This window comes from Phocoena phocoena, chromosome 18, assembly GCF_963924675.1.
Source record: "Phocoena phocoena chromosome 18, mPhoPho1.1, whole genome shotgun sequence".
Classification (NCBI taxonomy): Eukaryota; Metazoa; Chordata; class Mammalia; order Artiodactyla; family Phocoenidae; genus Phocoena; species Phocoena phocoena.
This window is the reverse complement of record NC_089236.1, coordinates 53904755-53918725: the sequence shown is the minus strand read 5'-3', so window position 1 is coordinate 53918725 and position 13971 is coordinate 53904755. Positions and strand designations below refer to the sequence as shown.

Genomic DNA, 13971 nt, shown 5'->3' with positions numbered 1-13971 from the left:
TCACTCTTTTCCCTAGACCCCTTTAATGGTTTCCTTTGACTAAAGGATGTCATTCAGCCTCTTTAAATGGCTTCGTGGTCTTGTCTCTATCTCTCCATCCTTCTATCTTACCACTCCCCTTCCCATGCATCAACCATTTTGACTCGTCTCAAATTCTCTGGACAGGCCATGTGCTTTGCCTCCATGACTGCATGTGCTGTTCCCTCTGTCTTAAAGACTCTTCCACTGTTCTTCACTTGACTAACCTTGCTCAATCTCTTGGAAGTCTCCCTTCATCTCATAGGATGGGGATAGGATCCCCTTCTTGGTGCCCTCAAACCATTCCATTCATATCCCCATGACATGAGACTTTAAAACGTATTGTTATTACCTTTTTATTCATCTGTAGGCTCTGCTAGTGCAAGGATTCTGCCTTGAATATCTTTTGTATCTGCAGGAGAGTAGCCTGACCCAGAAGTACTAGATAATATTTTCTGAAGTAACTTACATGTGCACTGTCAAGAATTCAAGCTGAGTTTACAAACTGAAGAGAAAGGTGGCTCTGCTTCTAGTGCTAGCGCATGATATGCAAAATTAATATCAAACGCAGCAGCAGTAACAATAAGGGTGACGATCTCCACAGACTTTCTTGACTTTGGCTAAGTTTTAGCAAGCTTTCTCGTACGCCCAGAAATCAGAAAAGTACTAGCTATGGATTTTTCTAGATCCAGGCAAGGGGCAAGGAAGAGGACAGATGGATTCTTTGTTGACCATAGGGACCCTGAGAGCACCTAGAAAACGTATGTAGAGGGCATAGTTTGGGACCAGGCAGGTTAATCAGTATGGTAGGTACCTGATAAAGAGACCCATTTCACTGGAATAGTGAGATCTATTTTCAGGCCTTGATGCTTTACTTGGCTGGTCTCTGAGCCAGTGTTGACCATCATGCCCCATGTGGACCATGCCCACTGGCCTGGATTCTGTTGGTAGAATGGAGTTCAGCTGCCTACAGCACTCTTTCCTTTGCTCTTTTTGTTCCTTTCTTGTCATCCTCAGCACGCCCACTTCTATAACACTTACCCCTGTCTGCCATTCTTCTCTTCCCTTAGACTCTGGTGATCTTCAGTCATCACATTGAAAAATAGCTGCTCTGTGTACCACAGATTGGCCGTCCCTGCTGAGAAAGAACTATTTCAAGTGCCATGGTCGGTTCTCTCCTGTTAGGTATAGGCTGGCTTGCTTACAGTTCTACAGGTCTAGCTGAAACGCTTCATGCCCTGGGCAAGGTGAGAAAGGGAGTCCTTTGTGACAACTTGAAAGCAGTGCTTGAACTGGCACTTGCAGTGTTTCGACATCTTATGGCACTTTCTCAGTTCAGGTCAAGTGATGGTTGTTAGGTGTCTTCAACTTGATGACTGAATGGTTAAAAGAAAAAGGAATGAGCCAGCACTTCTATTTTATAAAATAAGATTTCACCAGTGAATACTGAGTTTTTTTAAAAGTATGATTGATAGTCTTAGTTCAAAGTGTTATTTTGGATCAAACTCTACTTGTACTGATGAAACTGCACTTGAGGAATACATAACTGTACGTGTCTCTATTAGAGGTAGATGGTAATTACAGGAATAGAGCTATTGAGAATTAGAGTTTGATGGGCTTTCAGAATCCTCAGTCAGTGCCTGATGCTGAAGTGGAGAAAAGGTGTAGAGTCCTTGGTAGTTGTGGCAGTTGCCCACCTCCTCAGCCTTATCGGTCAGCGTTCCCCTTCTTGAACCCACCTTCATATCTGTTAAGTCCTAGCTTAACGCCCTCTCCCTTGGAGTCCCTCCTTACACGGTCCCATGGGACCCTGTGAGTACTCCATGCACTGAGAACGCCATATTGCAATTGTATATTTATTTCCCTGTCTTTACTGTGGAGTAAAGACTGTGGACTGTGAAGTCTCTTGAGAGCAGGGAATGTATCTTATTTATGTTTTAATCCTCAGAAACTAGCACAATCCTTGCTTCAAGGTTAGCACTGAGTGAATCCATTTAAAAAAGATTAATGAATATTATTATTTTTAGTTCAACAATAGATTTACATATGTTAAGACTTTAATAATATTTTGGACATCTCAGGATCAAGTATTCAGAAATTAAAATACAGTTTTTGTCATTTTTTTAAAGCACAAAAGCTTTTGTAAAATAGAGAAAAGAAAAATCACCCATATTCCTAGTTTTATTCTTCTTTGAACATTATTTTAAGTTCTTTACCAACAGTATTTTAGGATAGTTTGTCAAATTTGCTTTCTAAAAATACCATTGAGACTGGAAATGTTTTAAATATAGAATATATTCGGGAAGTACTGTCATGTTTACCATTTTTAGTCTTCCTAAGATTATTGTTTTTCATAGTTTGAGTTCTGATTAAAAATATCATAGTGATGGCAAGAATGTGGAATGTGGAGAAAAGGAAACCATTGTACACTGTTGTTGCGAATGTAAAATGGTTTAGCCACTATGGAAAACTGTTCAGAGGTTCCTCAAAGAATTAAAACCAGAACTACTGTGTGATCCGCAATCCCACTTCTGGGTATTTATTCAAAAGAATTGAAATCTGGATCTTGAAGAGACATCTGCACTCCCATGTTCATTGAAGCATTAGTCATAATAACCAAGCTGTGGAAACAACCTAAATGTCCATTGACAGATGAATGAATAAAGAAAATGTGGTAAATACATATAATAGAATATTAATCAGCCTTAAGAAGAAGGAAATCCTGCCATATGCAAAAACATGGATGAACCTTAAGGACATTGTGCTAAGTGAAATAGGCCAGTCATAGAAGGACAAATACTGTGTGATTCTGTTTATATGAGGTATCTAAAATGGTCAAGTTCATAGAAGCAGAGAGTGGAACAGTGGTTGCCATGGGCTAGGGGAGGGAGAAATAGGGAGCTGCGATTTGAGGGGTATACAGCTTCAGTTATGAAAAATGAATGAGTTCTAGGGATCTGTTGTACAACATTGTGCCTGTAGTTACAGTACTATATTGTACACTTAAAAATTTGTTAAGAGGACAGATCTCATGGTAAATGTTCTTACCATAAAACAAAACAAATCAGAAGGCCAAGTTCAGGAGGGTTGCTAGTATGTATTCAGTACTTATCCTGATTAATGCTGCATAGCTTCCTAACATACAAGTGAGTCTATGACATAGTAGAGTTTCTAAGTTCAGTGTCCTTATCTGTAAAACAAACGTACAGGTAAGCAAGCAAATAAACAAGAAGAATACTAAAACAATACTAAAAAGGAAGAAAGAAAAGATCACAGCTGTAAATGTTCAGCTCTCTGTTTCCGCCAATCGAGCTGTTGAAGTACGTTTTATGCCGCTGCTTCTTCTCCTCAATCTCCAGTCTCCTTTTGGAAGTGCCAGGACTCCAAAGGACAGTGGGAAAGCTGTGAGAATTCACACCTTGTTGGGTTCCTGTTCTTTCATCACCACTCTGTTTAATATGGGTTGGAGACCAGTATCAGTGCCTGAGACTCTTTTACCCTGCTTCTGGCTTGTCCTGAAGAGCAAGGAAGGGGTTTACAGATGGGAGAGTCTCATGGGAAAAGGAATAACTGATCCCCGTCCCTTATATACATGGCTGGAAAACAATAATGGATAAAGAAGGAGCAGAAAACTTGTGTCTCCTTTTGATAGTTTATATTTTTCCCCTAAAACTTTCTACTGTGTATAGATAGATCTGATATTTTTTTAAAGGAAGGATACACTCCCCTAAATAGATTCAATTTCTCAGGGAAGTGCAGGCATTGTTGTCAAATCTCACTTTCTTTAAAGGTCTTAAGAAGTTATGATATAACTTAGGCATGCTTTTCTGATGAAATTGCTTAACCTAGCCTAAATGTCCAATCTCAGAACCATAAGCAAATAAATAGTTGTAGTTTAAAGTGATTTGAATTTGTTATAGTTTCTTATGCAGCAATAGCTAACTGATACAGTCTCCATATTTTCAATTTTCAATCACATTCCATAATCTATGAAAAGAGGAATAAGACAGTACTTAGAAACTAATAGTCATTTAATAAATGTTTGTTGAATAAATACTTGAATGAGTGAACAAATGAGTGAATGAATGAATGCAAGAAACAGTAGAGTAATATTTTTTCTTAGTCAAATTTCAGGTTCAAAAAAAGTCTGTTTTGGTACCTGGAATGTTGGTTTTCTTCTCTATTGCTGTATCACCTCACACATACCTCTCTAATAGCAGCAGTTGCACTGAGTTGTAGTTATTTATGTGTATGATTCATTAAATTATGTGCAGTTTGAGAGCCAGGACTGTTTACTCATTATCTCTGTATCCTTAATGCTCATGTGCTCAATGCACCCAAAAGGTTGATTCTTTGGGATTTTAAAATTATATATGAAGTTTTGACTTCTGGAAACTGGATGACAGCCCAATCAGTATCAGTGATTCTAAACTGTGGCTGAAAATTAAAATAATTTGTAAGACTTAAAAAAAAATCAGTGTCCAGCTCACTTTAGGCCAATTCAGAGTCTCTGGGAGGTAGGACTGGACAATGCTGATGTGTAGCCAATGTGAGAAGCTCTGAGTTCAAATGGCCCCAAAGCTTATTAGTATTAGCACTGGGAAATGATGCTCTGCAGCAATAAGGCGAACCTATTAAGAAATACTTTGAAATCACTAAATATTCTAAGTTTCAAAGTTAAAACATGAATAATAATTGAAGTGCTAAACATTATGCTGTGATGTGAATGCATGAATCTGTGTAAAGGACACAGGGCAACTCATAACAAAATTTTATTGTCTGTTATTTGGCATGGAATTGTCTATCTTTAAATTTTTCCTTTATTTTTTTTCATCAAAGCTATAAAATACTTCTTACAATTTTTAATTTTTCGGACAAAAGCCAATTTTAGTTTTCTATTTTATTTTTGGTCAGTCATTTTAAGATATTTTACTGTTTACTCCTTGGTGTTGATATTGAACATTTTAAAGTGGCTCATTTTAAAAAGTTTTTGTTCAACAATAGCTCATTTAGAACAAATCACTCAAGATTGCCTCTCACATGAATATTTATACCCTAAGGTCTCAATTCGACAACATTAAGCTCTGTATTCTTATTTCTTAAACAACCAAAATATATTTATAGATTGATTTTAATGCCCTTTCTTTTCTCCATTTGAATACACTATGATTAACAGTTCACAGCCTTGGTTACATTACATAATTTGAGAAATAATCAACAATGTCCCTGCTGATTAAATATTCAAGTTTGCAATTATTTTGTAACTTTTGTTCTGCTCTTCACTCACTCTAAAAATTATCATAAAAGTTTGAAAGATGTCCTCAGTGTAGAATATGTCCATAAAATATTAAATATTCAATTTTCCTCTATCATGGCTTGAAAAATTCATAATTACATGATGATCCACATAATAACTCATTCTGAAAAGTCATATATGGCACTCCCTCTGTGACTGAGTTAATAATTTACTGCTGTGTGGGATTTTCTCTCTGCACTGTTAGTCTTGGGAACATTTATTAAGCAAATGTTCATTTGCAAAGATCAGGATGTGAGTGAAGAGGGTAAGAATTTAATGAAGAGTGACAGACAGGTGAACTGATTCCATATAGAACTTTAGTACATGGGAAAGCAAAGAGCTTTATCTTTCATGGCCTCGATAGACACCTGAAATGAAATATAGAAGACAGAGGGCAGGAGAAAATAAATGATGCTCTCCTGAAGGGGCCAACGGGGGGATAAATCAAGGGAAGCGAAGAATACAATTCAGGCCATTTGAAAAGATGCCACTGAATGTGATGCTCTGAGCTTATATATAGCAGAGGGGATGCTGACTTTTTATTTTAAAAGCATCAAATGCTGTCAAAGGGAATATTTCACATCTTCTCTTTTTTCTTTTGGTATGCAAAATTTTTATTGACAATAGCTTGAGGGACCAAAGCATGCAGTTGAATGATAAGTAGACAAAGAAAGAAGATTCCCCAGGACTGGTTATTTTAGGGCTTAGGATTGCTTACAGAGACTTTGGGAAAACCATGTTACTTAAATAAAGGCCTAAAATTCTTAGCTAACACCTAGGAATAAGCCTTAGAAACGAATAACCTATATTTTAAAATTTGGGTCAGTTCTGTAGAGATATAAGCAATGTGAATGAAACCAGCAGACTGTGTTTGCTTTATTAAATAATTGTCTCTTGTGGTAACTGCGCTTCACCTTTCCATGTTGTCTTGGGTGATTCACAGTAGCGATGGGACACCAGGAGAAGTCATCAGATGGAACCAAGAAGGACAATGGCCTGGTCACTTCTTACTACATTAATTTCTGACTGATACATGTTGAGGCTTGAGAAGGGGTAAAGAACCCATGCATAGGTAACTTCTCTGCCATCTTAAGTTCTGTTTGGAAGATGGTGAGGGTTAAGTAAATACATAAATGAAAAAACTAAAATAAATTTACAACAAAAAATAAGAGGCCCAGACTACCCACATAGGATTTGAAATTTATTGAAGATTTATCTGTAGTCACCAGTTCTAATATCACCACACTTCAGTTTTTTCATCTGTAATGATAAGTTATGAAAACCAGAGGGAACCACTGGGGAGGATGTAAAGAGGGAATCAAGTGTTGCTGATTGGAGATAGATTTAATTTGGTTTGTTTCCCCTTAAAAGCAAAAGGTTACATTTGATATCTTTTGACAGTGTTGAACTTTGCCTGAGCCCTGTGCTCCTGAAAAACAACGCAGGTGAAGATATATGCAGATTTGGGTAGACGCTGGTTCAAGTCATGGTTTGCCATTGGTTGGCTGTGTGGCCTTAGACATGTCACAACAACTCTGAGTTGGTTTCCTCAAATGGGAAAACGTGTGTGGTAGATTAGAGAATCTTGTCAGAATTCCTACAACTCTAAAATTCCATGGATAGAGAATGATGCTTGTGTTTCCTTATAGATTAATAGAGGCAATTCTAAAATCTTTTTTTCTTTTTTTCCATCTCATTCATTCTTTTAGGGACATATATTGATAGGCCTTTAGGTTTAATGTTTTGTTTTATATTTTTTATCCAAATGAAGACGCTATGGATTCTTGAATTTGAGCATTTATTCTGAGGGCAAGCCAGAAATATTTGTGCTAAAATATATCTTCGTACTTCAGTTTTACTACCTGGAGATGTTTGGCATTTTGACCAATAATAAATACTAGAGATTTCCCTCCTGTGCAGTTCCCCAGGGCTTTAGATTTAGATAAGGGCCTGGGTAAAATGCCAAGATGTTATGCTTTCAAATACCCAGCTACTTTGAAGAGAGATGTCTTCAGTGTTCTCCTCTTCATGGAGATGGAAACAGAAGCCAGCCTTAATTACTGCTCAGTGAAGAATCATTGGAATATATATATATATTTTTTGTGGTACGTGGGCCTCTCACTGACGCAGCCCTTCCCGCTGCGGAGCACAGGCTCCGGACACGCAGGCCCAGCAGCCATGGCTCACGGGCCCATCCGCTCTGCGACACGTGGGATCTTCCTGGACCGGGGCACGAACCCGTGTCCCCTGCATTGGCAGGCGGACTCCCAACCACTGCGCCACCAGGGAAGCCCCTGGAATATTTTTTTAAGGCATAAAGAAAGGCTTGGCTTCTAGTTTAAACTTAGGCCCAGCTGTTAAAACCAGGTTTGTTCCATTTTATAAATAGAGAATAAGAATTTTTGCAGTAGCATATTTTACAGGTATTTTGAATAGGACAGGGAGTCTGTGTTCTATTCTGCATGCCCTAGGAGGGTAAAATATGTCGATTGCTACATTTGATGTATACTTAGGTAAGAGAAAAGTATTTAATAATATTTATTTACAAGTCAGAATCAGTCTAGTCTTTTAATCTCCTGGATTTGTCCTCGTTCTTGTTCTCAGCCTTCACTTTCAAATAGTATAAACCCTAAATTCTGTCTTGTCCTTGCTGAAATTCGCACTGCATTTTTGGTCAGTTTACTCTTGTTTGCAACGACAAAGTCACCATCCCCAGAACAACTCAATTTTCAAGACTCATAGAGACCGGAAAAGGATTTATAACCAAGTTCTCTGAATCCTAATAAGTTAACTTCTTCATCAAAAATATTAGTTACCAAGGTCTAAATGAGGTCACTTGCAAATGCCAGGCAGAAATACAGTACTCAGTGGTCTATCCTAAGTAATTCCTCTAACTATAAATTTAAAGATGAAGCAAAGCAGAATTTTAATCATAGCACTGAAAAACTCAAACCGATTATATCTGTACTTAAAAATAATGGTTAAAACAAAAATAACAGAAACAGTGGGTGTTGGAGAAACATTCTTTTCAGATATCAAATACGAGTTCATCATTAATATGCTTTCTTGCATGGTAATACAAAAAGCACACGTATGTGTGTATAAAGTATACATCCCCACATATGTATCATTGAAAGTTGCCAACAATACGAAGTATAAGATTTTGTAACTGCAGTGAAAATATTTTGTAGGATATGTAAACTGGAGGCTCCAATGAGTTGCTCAAAAATTATTTGGTTAAAGGGTAAATACACCTTGTACATCATAATGAAAGTCTTATAGGTAGGAGTGGAGATTAACACTTCAGGCTGTCTACAGAATATTAATAAAATTCAATATATTTTCTAAAAGGTATAATTTATATTTTGTGGAAATGAGACCCTTTTCTAATAAAATTCTTCTGTCCTTCATTCTGTTCATATAATTTTGCTATAAATCATCGTGTAGGAATTTTTTCCCCCTAAATATTCATCTCAGGGAGAACCTATTTAAATAAGCCCTCTTAGCAAGATCTTTCAGAATTAAAATTACACCACAAGCGATACTTCATCCAATATATTTCCTCCTATGAAATTTTCTTATGCCTAAAATAATATTTTTGTTGAATTACATTATGTTAGAATTGTTGATTTGAGGTGACTTTGATAGTAAGGAAACACTGTGTTAAAAAGAGCAACAAATTATTTTAGCCTTTTTAATTGCACCTTCTCTGAGTCTGTACTATTGCAGCTCCCTTCTTCTCTCCATCTACATATATAGTGAGAAAAACCTAAGGGCATCATTCTCAGCTTCACCACAAAGCAAGAATAAGAAGCAAGAAAAATTGCTGCCGGATATACTAGGTTTCCTTGTTTTCTGGTAAACTAGAACATTATGCGCTTTCATACTCATCTGAAGCTAATTGTACTCTACTGTCTGGTAGTCATTAGAATAAAATCTTTTATTTTATTCCTGATAGGAATATAGTAAGTAATTGGATTTCTTAGGATGTAAGGTATAATAAGGAGAGTAGATAGACGTGTGAGGCATTCACACACACACAGGCACACACAATACGGTAAAGTCAGGACCTAGGCAAGGTCTCCTGCTGGGGGGTTGTCCCTTGAGGATATTACAGGAAGTTTCAGACAAACTGACTCTGCAGAGCCCAGAGAAGGTTTTGATGGGGGTAGTTAGCAAATCTCTTGCTTTGGTACATTAAGTGCTTTTAATTCATCTATTTCTATATATGCTCTATATGGTAGGGGGCTTTATCACCCCCATTTTCCATATGGAAGGTTTTGATGGGGGTAGTTAGCAAATCTCTTGCTTTGGTACATTAAGTGCTTTTAATTCATCTATTTCTATATATGCTCTATATGGTAGGGGGCTTTATCACCCCCATTTTCCATATGGAAGCTGAGGTTTAGTCAGGTTAAGTGACTTCCCAAGACCACACAGCTCTTAGTATGGTTTTCTTATTTATTTACCTGTTTATTTCTTTAACTATAGTTGATTTACAGAAAATATGGAACGTTGCACGATTTTGCGTGTCATCCTTGTACGGGGCCATAATGATCTTCTCTGTGTCGTTCCAATTTTAGTATACGTGCTGCCGAAGCAAGCGCCTTAGTACTGTTTTCTGATGCAGAGTCCAGGATTCCACCAGTGTGCTTGTGTCAACTCACCTGTTCGTCCTTCTGGGCTCTGTGGGGACCTCAGCACCAAGCGAGAGATGAGTCAGGGGCTCAGATTAAATGTATACATTTGTTTGCTGTGGGATCTATGTGAGAAGCAGTAGTGCACACAGCCTTCACAGTTCTTGCAAACACTGGGCACTTGATAAACCCTCTCTGTATGACTGGAGCATCATAGGCTGTAGCATAAATAAGTTCGGGAATAGAAATCACTGCCCTTATAGTCTGTGACTTCCAAAACCATTTAGTTCCCTAGAGAAGAGCATGGACTAGAGAGCAGCTGCAGTCCTTCAGTACAGTTCACAGATATTTATTGCATACCAATACTAATTACAAAACATGGTATTTATTTGGTACTTACTCTTACTTGGACACTTCTAAATATTTGTACATGAATAAACTCAGTCCTCACAGCGATGCTATTGCTATTATTACTATTCAGTAATAGTACTTACAGCTATTATTATAGTAGATAAGGAAATTAAAGCACAGAGAAGTTAATTACTTGCTCAAAGTCTTATAACCAGGATACAATGGAACCAAAATCTGAACCCAGCCAGCACTTGGGCTATGCTGTGCTGTCTCTCTGGATCTTAGGAGCTGTGCTAAGTGATGAAGAGACCAAACTCAACAAGGTTTCTTTCTCAGTAAATTCAGTCTATGTGGGAGACAGACATAGGCGAAGTGCAGTTCTGCTTGAGAATTGCCACAGGACAAGTACAGACAAGGCACAGTTAACACACAACACCTAGCACACCTACCATTCCCAGGACTCTCAGGGAGGTATTCCTGGATGCAGTGAGGTTTCCACTGAGTCAAGAAGGACAAGTGAAGGTTTGTCAGTCCTTAGCATCTGAGGGAGCTGATCTGGAGTACCAGGAATAGCTTCAAAGAAGCACAGAGGCAAGAAATGACACAGTTCATTCAGAGTTTCTGCAATTTTGAGGGACTGTGGTACAGAATGCCAGGCAGTGATAAGCAGAAACAGAAGCTGAAAAAGTAGGCAGGGGCCAGGTCGTGCTGGGCTTTGTAGACCGTGCACAGTAGGTTGGATTTCATCATGGAGACCATGAGGCGCCATGGAAGGCGGTTAAGTAAGAGAGTCACATGAGATTTGTGTTTTAGGAAGAGACTCCAGAATAGCTTCAGAGGACAGTTTGGAGGTGGCAGTTGAGATGAATGGCAGTCAGACTAGCTGTGCAACTTGTTATGAAAAATGATGGGGACTTTGTAAACTAGGGCAATGGTGGTGAGAATTTAAGTGAGAGAGAGAACTCTGGACTTTCATACCTGCTATTCCTAGGGCTAATCCTATTAATATCATTAGTTTCCTTTACTATCTTGCCCAAGTTGGCCAAGTTATTCATCTGCCTTGGACGAGAGTGTTACAGAAAGACAACACATCAATTTGGATACTTTCTGCTCCAAATAAGAAAAATCCAAGTGGAAATGGTTTAAAGAATGAGGAAAATGTATTATTTCATATAGGAAGTTTTGAGTTAGGGCACGTTTAAGTTTGGTTAATTCAGCAGCTCAATGACAACAGCAAGGAATCATTCTTTTCCCATTTATCTGCTCCGCCTTCTCAGTGTCACCGGTCTCCCCTATGTCTAGGTATCCTCATGGTCTCAAAATGGCTGCCACAGTCCTAGGAATCGATATCAGCAAACAGATTAGGGAGGAGTTCAGCCTCCCCTGACACGCGCAGACGCATGCTACAAAATCAGGGTTCTTGGCGCAAGGAAGAAGGAAGGAAGTCTTTGAAGAGACAACTAACAGTGCCTGCTGAGGGTGCAAAGAGAAAGGTAGCGTTCAGCTTCTTGCATCGAAAGAATAAGATGGTGCAGCAAGAATGTTCCACATTCTTGTGTTCCACATCATTGGAACAAATTATCTGAATTTTTTCATCGGTTCTTCTAGTGTGCCAATAGAAAGGTTTAGCGGGTCTGGTCATAGTTTCAGGTAAAGGAAGTGTAGACCGGACAAGGATGTAGGGGAAGACAGTCTTTTCTGATCCCAGGAGATGGTGAAGGAGAGAGAGAAGGCAGGTGAGACGGGATATGTCATCCTGCTTTCCCTTCTTTGCGCTGGTTGGGGAAGCGGCAGTAGCGTGCGGTGTGGAGGCGTCGGGGCACAGGCTGTGGGAGGCAGTGAGAGGGGGAGGCCCGCGCTCCACCCCGCCATTTGGAATTCTGAGAGGAGCCTGCTCTGCGCAGGGCCTCATGAGGAGAGGGGAGCAGTGTGGTCAGACAGAGCAAGGTCTCCCTGGTGCTCCTGAGGTTTTTCTCAGCTCAGCACTATAGAAGCTGAGTTGACGCACAGTCGGCCAGTCTTGGGAACAGCACTGCAGGCAATTCTTCACAAGCCAGGGGACTGGATAGCGGACATGGTGGAGACCCAGAGTTTCCCAGGGGCCGGAAGAATAAAGCACAAGCTCGCCATCTGTAGGACGCCCGGCCGGCAGCAGGAGTCTGGACCCAGCAGGGTGTGCAGTGCCAGCCAGGGCACACCGAGGACTCCGTGTCTGCCAGCGCCAGGCTCTGCCCTCCTCCACTGCTGGGAGGCCACATACCCCTTCCTCTTCATCGGTGGAGGTGGTTTTGGGGAGATAAGCAAGGGAAGCGGCAGCATATCTGAGAGTCTGAACTGACCAAGATGAAGTGTGAGTTGACACTGCAACCCTCCCGTACTGTGTGCAGCATGGAGAGAGCCCTGGGGCAGTCAGGGGCTTCATAACAGGCTTTCTTCTTCTCTGAGGGCTTGGTTCCTCTAATGTAGTATATGACATGTGAGATAAAAGCAAAAGTTTACAACAAATCTGCTTAGCAGAAGAGGAGAAGAATGTTTAACAAACCTATATCATACTTTCTTATTAAGAATATTTTGATTATTCCTATTTGCAAGAAAAGAAGACAACGCAGCATTTTAACTTAACAAAAAGTAGTGTTTGTGCTAAGGAAGTGCTTACTAGGAAGTATTTTTTGAGATAGGTCTAATTCTTTAATTGCCATTAATTTGTACCCAATTAAAAGGAGGCACTAACAACTACAGTGAGTATAAATGAAGGAAATCAAGGTGGTGAAGAATCTGGAAACCCTGGGGAGTTTCACCTACGGAAGATAAGACAGTGGTGAAAAAACTACTGGCTACTAATATATAAAGGGTTATGTTGATAAAATCAGGTAATCAACATAAATTTGCTTTATAGGCTGTAAAGTGTTTGGGAGATGTTAGCTTTTTCTCTCTTATTTTATTTTCTGTAGTTCCAGATGACAGAAGTAGACCCAATGGGTCAGAAGTATAAAGAAGTAGATTGCATCTCCATATGTAAAACTTTAAGCTGTCTGACAGAGGAATGTGCTACCGTAAAAATGGAAACTGAAAAGTATTTGGGGACAGGATGGATTTGTATTTAAGGCCACTTTAAGGCTCTAAGTCTCTGCTGTTCTAGGAAACGATTTCTTACCTTTCTTAGTTCATTTATGGGTCTTTCCTCCCTGAAATTAATGAGGCGAAACAATTTACCCCAGAACGTGTGTTTGGTACGCGGTGGGTTTTTGCACCTATGAGGATAAGTGAACACAGTTGCTTGTTATTCAGGGGGCGGGCCTTGGGCCAGCAGCTGCAGCACTGCCTGGGAGCAGGTTAGAAACACAGAACCCTGGCCCACCCTGGGAAGCCCGAGGCCAAGTCTGTGTGCGCACGAAGGTGGGAGAAGCACTGAGCTGGATACGTGGGGACCTCCTGGAACCAAACTCCCAGAGCACAGTAGCGTTTAGACCTGGGAGACCCCAGAGCTCTCAGAACCAAGGAAGCTTCAGCTCAGACTCCTGCCGGCCCTTCCACCCTTCCGTCAGGGCAAGTAACCCAAACCTCAGAGACAATCCAGAGGTGTTTTTTCGGGTTAAAATCAGTGGGGCTCACTGTAAGGACAAATACAAATTCAAAATAAGAGGGTTAATTCCTCCTGTTGAAAATAAG

The 13971-nt window shown here is 39.7% G+C and overlaps 1 non-coding gene across 1 annotated transcript; it reads right to left on the bottom strand.

Moving 5' to 3' along the window:
• Nucleotides 1-9815: 9815 nt before the first annotated feature.
• On the bottom strand, nucleotides 9816-9921 carry LOC136137901 (U6 spliceosomal RNA). The gene has a single exon (XR_010656761.1). It is a non-coding gene; the product is annotated as a U6 spliceosomal RNA (small nuclear RNA).
• Nucleotides 9922-13971: the final 4050 nt, after the last annotated feature.